The sequence below is a fragment of the Alexandromys fortis genome, unplaced genomic scaffold (assembly GCF_014885135.2).
Source record: "Alexandromys fortis isolate MF-2015 unplaced genomic scaffold, M_Fortis_MF-2015_v1.1 scaffold_89, whole genome shotgun sequence".
Lineage (NCBI taxonomy): Eukaryota > Metazoa > Chordata > Mammalia > Rodentia > Cricetidae > Alexandromys > Alexandromys fortis.
In genome coordinates this window covers 3,669,839-3,683,158 of record NW_026067973.1, presented here as the reverse complement: position 1 = coordinate 3,683,158, position 13,320 = coordinate 3,669,839, and positions in this window count along the sequence as shown.

Here is a 13,320-nt window from a genome sequence, read left to right as displayed (position 1 = left end):
ACTAGGGGAAAGGGGGAAAAATCTTCAAGGCCATTCCTGCTTGGGGGTTTCAGAGTTTCAGAGTGAGCCTGTAGACAGGCTGGTAGGAATGCAGCAATCTCAGGACATGTAGACTGAGAGGCACTGAATCCAGCTCACACCCATCGGAACCTTCTTTGTTAGTCAATGAACACCTAGAAATGAACTGGGCTAGCCTGTTCCCGGTCTCATGTCTCCTTCTGCAAGGAAGATTGGTATAGACCATTATTACTGAACCAGTCCCCTCCCAAATCACCCTTGTAGTGTGTGTACACATGCAAGCCCTTGCATATGGCGGTCAGAGGACAATCTCTTGTGCTGTGGTTCTTTAGATACTGTCCCACCTTATTATTGTTGTTGTTGAGGAAAGGTTGTTTCTCACTACTCACCTGAGCTCACAAAGTAGGCTAGGCTTCCAGGCCAGGAAACCTCAGGTCTTTGCCTCCCTGATACTTGGCTTGCAAGCTTAACCCACCCATCTGGCTCTTTGATGAACTCAGGTCCTGACACTTGCAAAACAAGCACTTTATAAACTGAGCTATCTCCCTCCCTCCACTTTAGTTTTTAATCTCTTTCTTCCAGAGTCATTGCTGTTTCTCCACATCTAGTCATAATATATATATCAGAGCCCAGTGAGCGATCGGGCTTGCTCATCGCTACCTCACTGTCATCAGCTGGGGCACCTGAGGACAGGGTTCTCTCCGCCGTGCAGCCTAGCCACTGTCCTATCCACGCCTCTTCTGCCTGTTTTTTCCAGAGGGAAAGTCAAGGGTCTGCTGTCAGCCCCCTGAGGGTACCGCAGGGAATCAACCGGCCAGGACAGCAGTCGCCACTGAGAGGCTCTGTGGTGTCAGGAAGAATGAAGTGTCCACACCAGTTCCCATCTCCTGGCCTCCCTTTCCCTTCATATTACGGTGCAGCTGTTTCCTTGGGTACCGGGGTAATTTAGCAAGCATGTTTTGCATCATTCCAGCAGTTTCTGATATTAGCTCTCCCTGGACTGTCTCAAGGCTGCCTTGCTGTCTCTATCCCTGACCTCTTCTGACTACAAGAGGCTGCAGTGGGCGCCTGGGGCTAGCCCTGCTAGCCTGAGGAACTGACCTCCTCCAGAGTGGGCAGCTGTGTGTCTGTGGTGGACTGGGGCCTCTCCCGAAACACTTCATGGCTTTCACCGCACGTGTCTCTAGGTCTCCCTTATCACGGCAGAGATGGACAGTGCAGGACCTGCCGTGCCGGGTTGCGGCTCTCTTGTTTACACATCCGGATACTCTGCTCTCCCTCACTCTGTTGTCCCTCTCCCCTTAGAAGGAAAACAGCCCCCTGCTGACTCCTGGCTTTGGCCCCAGTTAACGTGATCTAAGGCCAGAACACTGACCATGCGGAACAAATGGGTTAGGTCCAGCATGGATGGTCCCAGACCCCCATCCCCGCCCCATGTATTGGTCACATTAAATCCCTTAGCATGTTTGGTTGGGAAGTCAGTAGGGTCCTACTGATGAGGAGAAGGCACAAATAAAAGCAGGGAGTGGGGAAGCTCCAAAAGACCTCCAAAAGAAAAGTGGGTCCGTTTCTCTTTTGATAACTGGTCAACTTGTCAGTCCCGCTGATCCCCCTAGTATCTACCCCACTCGTGAATGCTAATACTCTGGCCTTCAATTTCAGTCGCCCGGCTCCCTTCTCTCTGCCTTTCTTTCTTCCTGGACTTTTCTCATTCTTTCCATCTGGCGTTAAAATGAAAGAAAAGGGGCAGGTCCATTCTCTCTAGTAATTTAAGATCCCTCGCACACTAGAACGTGCAGATGAACAAAAGGGAAGGGTTAGAACACACTGGAAATGATCTCCTGCCTATTAAAAATTAGGCAGGCTGAAGTGGTCCTGACTAGCAGACAGGGCCTGCAGCTCCGGGGAAGTGGTACTTAAGGGAATTTGCAATTAAGAGAAGCTTGGAGCTCTGCCACACATCGCTTCCCTTGCCTTCTTTTATTTAGAAAAGCATCACAAAGCAGGGACCTAAATGGAAGATGACAATAATGCGAGGTGACAGATGCCCGTTTGGCAGGGAACACCAGGAAACCAAGTTACTCACCTGTGGCATTCACGCCACCACCACATGCCCAGCTCTCCATCTCAGTCTGGAAGGCAGAGCCTTGGTGGCCGGCCAGGGACGGCTGTCCAAATTCCTGGGGAGCCTGCTCAGCGGCCAGGTCCCTCCAGCCCACCCTGGGTAAACATGGGCATCTGCAGGCAGGAGCCCAGCCGCAGTAGGCATGCCCACTCCAGGAATCCTGCCGGCTCCAGCTGTCTGCAGGGTTGGAGAGACCACCACCCCTCATACCAGTCTTTCCAGTGGCTTGGCAGCCCCGTTTGCCAAGAGCCGCACACGTCTTTGAAGAAGGCTTGTTTCTGACCTCAGCAGCAATTGACAGCAGGCCCTAGTCGAGACCATTCATAGCTAAGGGCTGGTATGCTCAGTGGGGTAGAGGGGTGGGCTGCTTCTGAAAGCCCCTACACTGGAGATTCCAAGTCTGCTTGGAGATATTGACAATACAGTTTGCAACATACACACCCACACCCCTTCACATTCTCAGGAGAGTGTGGATGGAAGCCATGAGTCTGTGTTCTTAAACTTCCTGCTGGAGTGATTGATAAACAGCCTGCTATAACCAGTGGTCCACACAGCAGAAGTACAGGCTTTTTCTCCCTCATAGCTAGGTCACTGATGTTATGCTATCTAATACCTCCTTTTCCAGGGTACCATACATAATGAAAAGGGGATACTATGACACCTTAATCTGGTTCCAACTTGTTTTCATCATGGCATCTAGTTGAAATTAGTATTGATGGGGAAGAGATGTATGATTATAGGTCGTGTGATATGTGCTTGGCATGAATGAATGTCTGGTGGTATGTGTGTGTTATGTACAGAGTGTATATATGTGTGGGGTGTATATGTGGTGCGTATGTATGCTTGTGGTGTGAGCATCTGTGAGTGAGGGGGTATAATGTGGTATGTGCCTAGTGTGTGGTGTGTGTGATGTGTTTATGTGGCACGTGACATCTATGTTTGTAGGTGGCATGTGTATAAGTGTAGTATGTAGTGTGTGCTTACATATATGTGGCATGCAACATCTGAGTTTATGTGTGTAGCATATATGTGGCATGTATATATGTGTATGAGGTGTGTTATAATCTGCATTTGTGTGATTAGCATGCATATGGAATGTGTATGTATGTGATTTGTGACTATCTCTGTGTGTAACATGTATGTGATAGAAGTATTGTATGCGTGTATATAGTATATAATATCTATATATAGTATTCATGTGATATGTGTACACATGTGTATAGTGTATATGTCATATGCATATATATGTGGTATGTGACCATCTGTTTTTATGTATAAATGTTAATGAAGTATATGTGTTTATGATGTGTCTATGTACTGTGTGAACATCTGCAGCTATGTGTGTAGTATGCATGAAGTTTGTTTATGAGAGAGAGAGAGAGAGAGAGAGAGAGAGAGAGAGAGGGAGGGAGGGAGAGAGAGAGAGAGAGAGAGAGAGAGAGAGAGAACGTCAGATCTGTCTCAGATCATATATAGGTCTACATCAAGAGTTCAGAGTTTCCCTATCTCTTTGTCTTTCCTATGCTTATTTGTTTAGGTAGGCCTCTTACTGAAGTCAGAGTNAGAGAGAGAGAGAGAGAGAGAGAGAGAGAGAGAGAGAGAGAGAGAGAATGAATCAGAGAAGGGAACTCCCCACACTGGTATAACTTGTCTCTCATTTCAAAGTAGCACCCTGCTTTTCCATATATATTTCATCGTCACCCGAACAGCTGCAGCAGCTCCACTTCACAGACTATGCAGTTTCTGGCTGAAGCAGAACCAGTTACCTCTCCAGTATCACCTTTATGATCTAGTCCTGGACACCACACAGCATTTAATATTTATCTTCATACAAATTATTTCATTTCATGTTTTTGGCAGCTTGGGGATGCGGCTTGCATGTCTCCATTTCCAAGGCACAGAACTAAAATGTAGGAAGACAAAAGATCTGGGCGAGAGAATTTATGCCTACAATCTAATCACTTGGGAAGTGAAGGTGGGAGGATCAGGGCTCAAGGCTAACCTCAACTTACAGGTTCAAGGTCATGATTTCACGAGGCACTATCTCAAAAAAAGAAAGAAGGGAAGGAAGAATAAAGGGGAGGAGAGAGAGGGGAAAGGGAAAACTAAGAAAGGCAAGGAGAGAGGGAAGAAGGGAGGTATAAAAGGAAGCAATGGAATAAAAACTGGACTACTCCCAGGGCACAGGACTGCTAAAAGGCAGGCATGTAGGCTGGCAGTAAGCAGAGTGCAGGGCATACTCTGCCAGATAGGGGCCTTGAGTCTAGTAGAAGGTTAGCATCTCCCCGCTATGGAGCCAGAGGAAGCATAAGGATCATGGAAACATTTGGTTTGCCTTGCTTAGGTGAGAACGGCCCCTTTGTAAGATTTGTAACTCTTTATGGTATTGTTTACTTGAGACCTGATATCACGAAGGTACACACACATACAAGCACATGCTCACATGATAGAGGTGGGTCATCTTTCTATCTGTTGTTTCATTGGTTAAGTAATAAAGAAACTGCTTGGCCTCTGATAGTGTAGAATTTAGATAGGCAGAGTAAACAGAACAGAATGCTGGGAGAAAGAAGCTGAGTCGATGAATTGCCATGATTCTCCCACTCCAGACAGACGCAGGTTAAGATCTTCCCTGGTAAGCCACCTTGTGGGCTACACAGATTATTAGAAATAGTTTAGATCAGTATGTAAGAGCTAGTCAATAAGAGGCTAGAACTAATGGGCCAAGCAGTGTTTAAATGAATATAGTTTCCATGTAATTATTTCGGGCATAAAGCTAGCCGCGGGGGGCCAGGTGCCAGGAACATAGCCCGCCGCTCATATTACAACACACTCTCTCTCACACACACACACATGCACACACACACACGCACACACACACGCGCGCACACACACACACACACACACACACACACGCACATGCCAGGGGCTGGAGGCTGGCTCCACTGGGGATCCAAGGTCTCACTCAGACGCTAAGCTACTATACTCTCTGCTTACTCTCGCCTGGCTTCAGTTTTCCTGCCTGGAATCTGCTGCAGCCACGCTAAGCTTGTTTTCAGATGAGTCTATGATTTCTTGATGGCCTCCTTCAAAATGAAAGCAAACCCCAGCATCACACCCACGTGCTAAGTGCCTTGTGCAAATCATGTCACTGAATGAGAAGCTTTTACAAGCTCAAGTCAGGGGGCAGAGGACAAGCTGGGGGAAGCCAAACAACTCCCTTAGCGGATGGCCATCGAGTGGCCAGATGGAATTCCAGGACATCCGGGCTCACCAAATCACCTTTGTCTGTTTCTAAATTGCTTAATAAAAGTGTTTTCATTCTGTTCGAAACAAACTTTCACTTTACAGAAATAAAATTATTTCTGGTAAGAAGCAGAGCTCTCATAAGACAGCTTTAGTGCCGCCTTTAGCCAGGATATTGTGGAAACACAGTCAGGAGAGGATCATGCATTCTGCTCCAGGGCCTGCCAGGACGCCATTTGCTTTAACTAAGGAGCTGCCAGGAAACCTTCTTGGGGAGAGAAGAACTCCAGTTCTTAGCAGGTGGTCATGTGGGGGACGGGGAGAATAATTAGAACTGACCTGTCATTTCTCTCGATTCCGTAGCTGTTTCACAGATATTCCTGTGTCCGACGTGGATCAAATACAATGCAGGCAAGTTGAGACCTCTGTTACACTGGGCTGGGCCTTGCCAGGATGTGGGCCCTCAGCGAAGGTTAGCCACGTCAACATCAACAAGGACCTGCTGATATGCCCTTCACATATGCCCTGTGTTTCCAGCCATCCCAGCCCACAGCCATGGTGACTGCTTGAATCTTTTGATCTGTTGTTTAGTCCAGAACATTCTACCTGTGAGAGGGAAAACAGAGTGAAAGAATTGGGAGGCTTTGGGCTCCAGCCCTGGTGCTGGTGGAGAGGGATCTGCTTCTAGGGTAAAACTGAGGCACGATAGAAAGACAGGGAAAATGGCAGGGACATAGGAAGAGAAAGGAACCCTTCACCCAGGAGTCTGGTCGAGGCTGCTCATCATCTGGGAAGCAAGAGCATCAGCCCAATTAGCAACCTGAGACCTCTTCCCGGCTCAGCGGCAAACCTGCAATTTTCCAGGAATCTCAGCAGAAAACCCTTGGACAGCTCCAGCTAGTTCCGATTTCACCTTATCAGACTATAGTACCAACCAAGGCACCTCTGCAGCCACACCATAATCTCACTTATGAACAGAGACAGAAGGGGGGGGGGAGGCTTTTTGGCAATCCTTTGAGATAGAACTTGAGAGTCACCAAACTAGAATATAACACTAATGCTGATATTGTCTCTCGCAGCAAGAGCTTACGTAGTCCAGGCTGTCCCTTAACATTACACACGTAGCTGAGGATGACCTTGAATTTATGATTCTCCCTTCCCCTCCAGCCACTCCCCTCCCCCAAGTGGTATGAGCCACCATGCCTATTTTATACAATGCTGGGGCTTGAACCCAGAAATGTGTGTTTTCTAGATGAGCACCTACCAACTGAACTGCACCCCTGTCCTCCAATCAGAATCTCACTACATATTTCAGGCTGGCCCACAAAACATTTATAGCCCAGACTAGCTTCAACCTCACAGTTATCCCCCTGCCTCAGCCTTCTGGGATTATAGGAGTAAATCACTAGACCACAATTCTATATCTTCTTGCATAGAAACCTTCCTTGTTCCTCTGGTGACACACAACAAGGTCTAAGTCCTGGCATTGGGATTTGCCTTCTTCTTGACTTCCCTGTTCCCCAGTACCGCCCCACAGTCAGCCCCCACCTCCTTCCTAGAGCACTCCCAGGTCCCAGCCCTGGCCATTTGCCCCTGTGAGCTTGGGCTTGCTCAGCGGTTGTGGAACCTACACTTCCAGGAAGCTTGGCATCAGGTTAACAACAGGTGAGTCACCTCCACAGCATCCTTTATACCTCCATCAAGACAGCTATTCCACTGTGTGGTCATCACTGAGGTGTGGGTTGGTCTTCTGGGGTTGCAGTGGGTGAGGTGGGATGGTCCTCTGGAAGGAACTGGTTCTTTCCTGTTTGTGATTGTAGGCAGGATTTCAGGATGGAGCAGGAGTGGGAAGAACTTGGTGGGACAGGGTTGGGGTTGGGTAAGAGGGAGTGGGATGGAAGGTAGGGGTGAAGGAAGTAGGAAAGATGGGGATTGGAGGAAAGGGTGATGGAGGATGGGGTGGAGTTTGAGGGAAGTGGAGGTGCGGGATAGGGATATGGGAGGTATGGGTGGACACAAGGCTGGAAAGATGGGGGATAAAAGATAGGGGTGAAGAGGAGATGAGAGATGGGAACAGGGATGGAGAAAGTAGGAGGTGGGAGTTAGGGGTGGGTGGGGGGAGTGTAAGACTGAGGATGGGGTGGAAAGGGTACAGGATACAGGATATCGATGAGGGAGGCAGGGGTGTCTGGTGTTCACAGGCAGCCTGTAAGGATGGAGAACAAAGGAGCTCTGCTCTCTAGCATCTGTTCCTTGATCACCCAGGGGATCGAGAGTGATGGCCACATAGCAGTGGTGGTGCGGAAGAGGGGGACACTGGACAAACAAAAGTTTTCCCTTAACTGTCCTCAGTGGTGGGGAGAGAATTGCTGGAGCTCTCGACAGCAAAACAGGCATTTAAAGCCAGACACAGTAGCTCAGAGATTAAATACACTGTAGATTTGCTAAACTTGAGGCAAGACCACTGTTCCCCTTCAGGCTGGGGGGCAGCTGGTGGCAAGTGCTTTGGTTCAGGCACAATCACATGGCACCAAACAGAGATCCCTGGGCTTAATTTTTCATTTGCAATCAAGGCCATGCGTCCCCCATTCACGTGGTCCCAGAAATACGGGTCCTTCCTTGAGTGTTTCCCACATGCCTCATTGTCGAGAGAAGGAAAAGTTATCCTGAGATAATGGTGTTGATTATGGAATGGCAAATAGCTGGGAAGTGTAGCAATGCCTGAAGACGGGGACCTCTTGGAGAGGGTCCCTTCCACCTCTCTCAGATCCCCACACTTCTCTCCCCTTGGAATTGTCCCTGAAAGGGTCATATCTCAGCACTGAAATGGGGAGACAGCCCAGTTCAGGAGACAAGCTCAGTGCTTGGGATGGTATTTTCCTTGTGTTGTGCCCACCCTTCATCTAGTCCAAGAAAAAAAGAACAAAGAATTCTAGACTATAGATCCTGGAAGACTGGGATTATGGAAATGGATGGGGTTGCAAGAAATGGTACCTGCTGGAAGCCCACTGTTGGAGAAGCTGGCTGAATCCGTGCCCCTTGGCAATCCACTCCTGCTTGGCAGAGGCAAGGTCACAGCCAAATAGCTTCACAGCCTGGAGAGACCTGTTCTCCAGAAGAGATAGCATGGTGGCCTGGGCAGTTCTCAGCCTCTTCTGAAAAGCAGACAGAATAGAATGAACCCCAATGGAAGCTTGAGGGACTCAGGTTAGATGAAAAGAAAGTTCTCACAGAGGCAAGTCACTAAAACATGAAAGTGGGTACAATGGAAGGCTACAAGAACCTCCTTTTTCCCTGGAGAACTTTAAAACTGGCAGCAAAGATGCCCCCACTGTGCCGCCCTCTGAGGCGCTGCCCTCTCTGAGGGAAAACGTCCCACTGTGCACTCAGCTTTCTGACCGGGGTGAATTATATTTACTGCTCAGCGAGCCTCTTCTGTGAACCTGACACAAATTCAGGCACTCTGAACGAGCACCCAAGAATTCAGATAATCCCAGATTCCCACCTTATTAGATGGAGATTGCGGTCTTAAAATAAAGATACAGAAGTTTGGTGGCACTGCCAGTGTCGCCGCAGTGCTGTGCCTGGGAGCTGAATCTGAACTGAGGTCTGGCTGGTTTCCAAAGACACACTAGCCAGGTACGGTGGTGCACGCTTGCAATCTCAGCGCTTGGGTAGGTTGAGGCAGGAGGATTCAGGTGAGTTCAAGGCTCACCTGATCTATATCTCTACCCTTTCTCAAAAACAAATATCAAAATTTCAAGAAGCCTCACTCTGCCCCAGACACAAGAGAAAGGCAGGGGAGGAAGGCCCAACATCATGAGGGCACTTCTGCCCGGGATCACTAGTGGCCTGTGAGGGGTGTGTCCCATTCATTCTCTTTGCAGAGGTAGCTGTAGTGCTCTGGGCTGGGCTTGTGCACATGAAGAGGGCCTTCTCTAGCTCCGGGAAGACAAGAAGCGCCCAGCCTGAAGACTTCAGAGACATTCACGCTGTCAACAACCACCTGTGATCAACTATTCCCTTTGCTTCTGTCATGGGCTCAGAGAGCTGCTGCCACAAGGCCACCTGCTTTCTGACAGTGTGACAGGGTTGGTCATTAAGTCCTTGGAGAGAGAAGAGGCCATTAACCCTGGGAAGACAGGGAGGAAGTTGTCCAAAGCCCTAACCAGAGCCCACCCATAACCATGGAAGCTTAGGTAATGGCTGCACCCTGGTCACTCTATCTCAGTCACAAGAGAAACTCTAACTATTGGCTTCCAGAAAATAGCTCCTTGCTTCTGCTTCTTCCAGCCTACCAGTTCCCATAGCAACAGGAAGCTTAGCTGCCCCCATGCTAAGTGGAAAACCTATGCCAGAAGTATGACTGTAGGTGAGTCCCCCACCAGTCAACTATTCCTGGTTTTGTATCCTGGGGCACAAGTCACCTCTCTGGGTCTCAGCTTCTTAGAGTGGAAATGGCAGCATCTGCTTCAAAGGTCGTTAGGAAGGTAGATGAGTTAATTCATCGACAGGATTTAGGGCTGTGCCTGCCATGCGTGAATGGCACCCTGTGAGTGTCTGCTGTCACCATGGTTGTTATGACTGCCCCACCTTCGCATGGGAAGGAAGAAGCAGCATCCAGGAAGGATCTGGGAAACTGAGGAGAGGTCTTTTGCTTTTGTAACCTATTTCCTCCCTTAACCAGAAACTCCCTCACCCCAGGATTCCGCTTAGGAGAGCCTGTTGTAAGCACAAACTTCAGGCTTGTGGGACTGTGTCCAACTGGTCCTGGTTTACTCTGACTAGTTGCCTGTTCCAGACCATTCTCTCTCCTGGGGAAACCAAGAGCCCTTGGAGCACAGCCCTCGGAGAAGATCAGAGCAGCCCCAGTTCAATTGCTCAGAGTCCAGGACATTGGCATTCACAACCACTTTCCAATACAAACGCGCACACACACACACATGCACACACACACACACACAAACCCTTTCTTCCCTCTCACTGTGTATTTGGTATAAGTTCCTTTCTCCCCGTTCAAGTGTGTGCATAGCACACCCACTTATAAAGATAGAAACCAGGGTCAGCTAGGAAGAATAGGGTTGGAGTGGGGGGACCCATGAGGCCACTAGGCAGGGGCTGGTGTCTGGAAGGGTCTATTCCCACCCACTATGTGACTTATTGAAACACTGCAGCATGATTGATCTAAAGAACACAGTGTTTCTTACAATTCTGAGAGGCTGGAACATCCAAGGCCAGATTGTCATTTGGTTCTTATTGACATGCAAAGGCAAAAATCTCCAGTTCCTGAAGCCCTATGGAGCTGCTGCTCCACCCTGAGGTGCTGTGCTCAAAGAGTTACCCAAACCCAGCTATCTCCTAAAGGCCTCATTCCCAAACACCATCAAAGTGCCAAGTAAAAATTTAATAAATGTTCTGCAGGGAGGTCCATTTTTCTGTTTTTTTTTTTTTTTTTTTTTTTTTTTTTTTTTTTTTTTTTTTTTTGTTTTTTTTTTTTTTTTTTTTTTTTTTTTTTTTTTTTTTTTTTTTTTGAGACAAGGTCTCATGTATCATGGGCTAGCCTCAAACTTGCTAAGTGGCCAAGGGTAATCTTAAGCTTCTGAGTCGCCTGCTTCCACCTTCCAAGGGCTGAGATTACAGGTCTGGGCCACTATAATCGGTGTTGTATGGTGCTGACAATCAAATTCAGGGCTTGCTACATGCTAGATGAACACCCTACACATGTGTTCCTAGATCTCAGTCCCATTGTTCTCATGAATACAAAAGGCTCTTAATACTTGGGTGAGGGAAGACAGGGCAAAGCTTTTCCTCAAAGTTTTCCATCTACCTAACTGGGGCAAGCAACAACCAGATTTTCTGGGTTTGTTCAGGTACTGAGAGAGTAGAAGGTGGAAGCTGAGGAGGGCTTGGGCTCTCTTCTTCCCACAGATTCCTTAGTGATTGTGTTTCATCAAGCCTCTGCTGGCCTTCGACATGCCACACCCACACCCTGTTGCTAAGGTGACCCTGTTTATATATTTAAGAGAGAGACTATGGAGGCAGGAGGAAGATGGGGCACATGTGTCCGACCTGATGGGTAACGCCCAGGAGTAGAGGTCCTGGTTCACTCAGGCTTCCTCAATTGTTAACAAAAGCCAAGAAAGCAAGGGCAGAAGGGATCTGGGAAGATGGCAAAGGAAGGCTGGAGAGGCCTGGATATATTTGTTTTGATTGTTCTTTCCCCTTTCCTGCCAATCTTGGTGTCAAGAGGAAGAGGAAGGCCTGTCAGAGCTTCATGTTTGGGCTATACCCAGTCCTCAGAATGGCTCTGACTTGGATTGCAGAGGGGCAGCCAGTTTAGTCATGGTGGAGCATGTCCTCCGCTGACCCACAGAAGGTGCTGGAAAGTGACAGAGGCCTGGGTCCTCATAAAGAGTCCCATTGTTCTTATGTCACTCCTCAGCGCCCTGCCTCACAGCTCGGTGAGCTCAGGCTAGAGAGGAGCAGAGTGAGCCCTCTTTACATTGCAGACTGGTCTCCAAGAGGATTCCAGAATGTGCTGTCCACAATGCCAAGTACTGCCTTCTGTGATTGTGGGCTTTGACCTCCTTCGTGGAAAGGCTACATCTCCTGCCTCCCTTCTCTCATCAGTAGAGCCCTGACCCAAGGGTCTTCTCTTACAGCGACACTCCAGGAAGAAGTCTCCGCTGCCTCTTGCTTTCCATGGAGACTCCATTTTACAGAGGGAACTGGTGGGGAATGGGAGTATGGGGTCCTGCTGGACCACCGCCCAGGCAGCAAGGGAGTCCCTAGCATGTCCTTGGTCTCATGCCTTCCTCAGTTTTATTTGTTTCCTATTTATTTATTTATAATTTTATGGGCATTCGTGTTTTGCCTGCATGTGTGTGTGTGGGTGTCAGCGAGTCCCCTAGAACTGGAGTTACAGACAGTTGTGTGCTGCCATGTGGGGGTTGGGAATTGAACTCAAGTCCTCTGGAAGAGCAGACAGTGCTCTTAACCTCTGAGTCATCTCTCCAGCCCCCCTTCCTCAGTTTTAAATGAGGTACAATTGTGTTCTGAATTCTCTAAATGCAGGGTTTTTTTTTAAACCTAGCCTATTGATTTTTTTTAAACCAGTACAAGCTTACTAAGAGTAGGAATGAGCTTTCCATCCCTTCCTTCCTTCCTTCCTTCCTTCCTTCCTTCCTTCCTTCCTTCCTTCCTTCCTTTCTTCCTTCCTTCCTTCCTTCCTGGTTAATTTGACTTTTGTTTCTCCAGCACTTCGAAGAGCGCTGGACACTTAGCAAGTCTTGCAATAGTGAATGAGTGAATGAGGGGAGGGTGGTGGCATTTTTGCCACGCCCATTCAATAGCCGAGGACACGAGGTAGAGCTATGCTAATTCACTCAGTTCCTACAAACCTGAAGCATTAGGGAAGGGGTGCTCACCAATAACTGTGATTCCATGCCAGTTCTTCGACCAGTATGCCTTGCTCCTTCTTCATATAAGAACAATCCATCTCTTCCAGCAAAAACCAACGGAGAGATGTCATCTTAAAGGGTCCCCTCTAGGTGAAGTGGGTGGGTCCAAGTGAAGTTGGGGAAGGCTTCCTCACCCCCTTCCCACCAGGAAGACATGATGGGTGGTAAGGCCAAGCACCTTGCCTTTTACTGTGCAGAAGGGAGCCAGGCTTCCTATGACTTTCGTTATAGATCTCACAGTCGTCCTCCTAATTTGGATGTTAATGTATTAGAGACGGCTTTGACTTCTAGGCTACAAATTGTCGTGTGTGTCCCCCCCCACCCCGCCCTGAAAATTATACATCCAGATAGAGTAGTGTTCATTAAAGTAAGATTAGGAGAGGATAAAATGTGAGAGGTATGTAATCTTTTGCAAATGGTTAGTAAATTGGAACTTCCCCAATGACAATCTTGTTCATCACACAGGGCTGAATT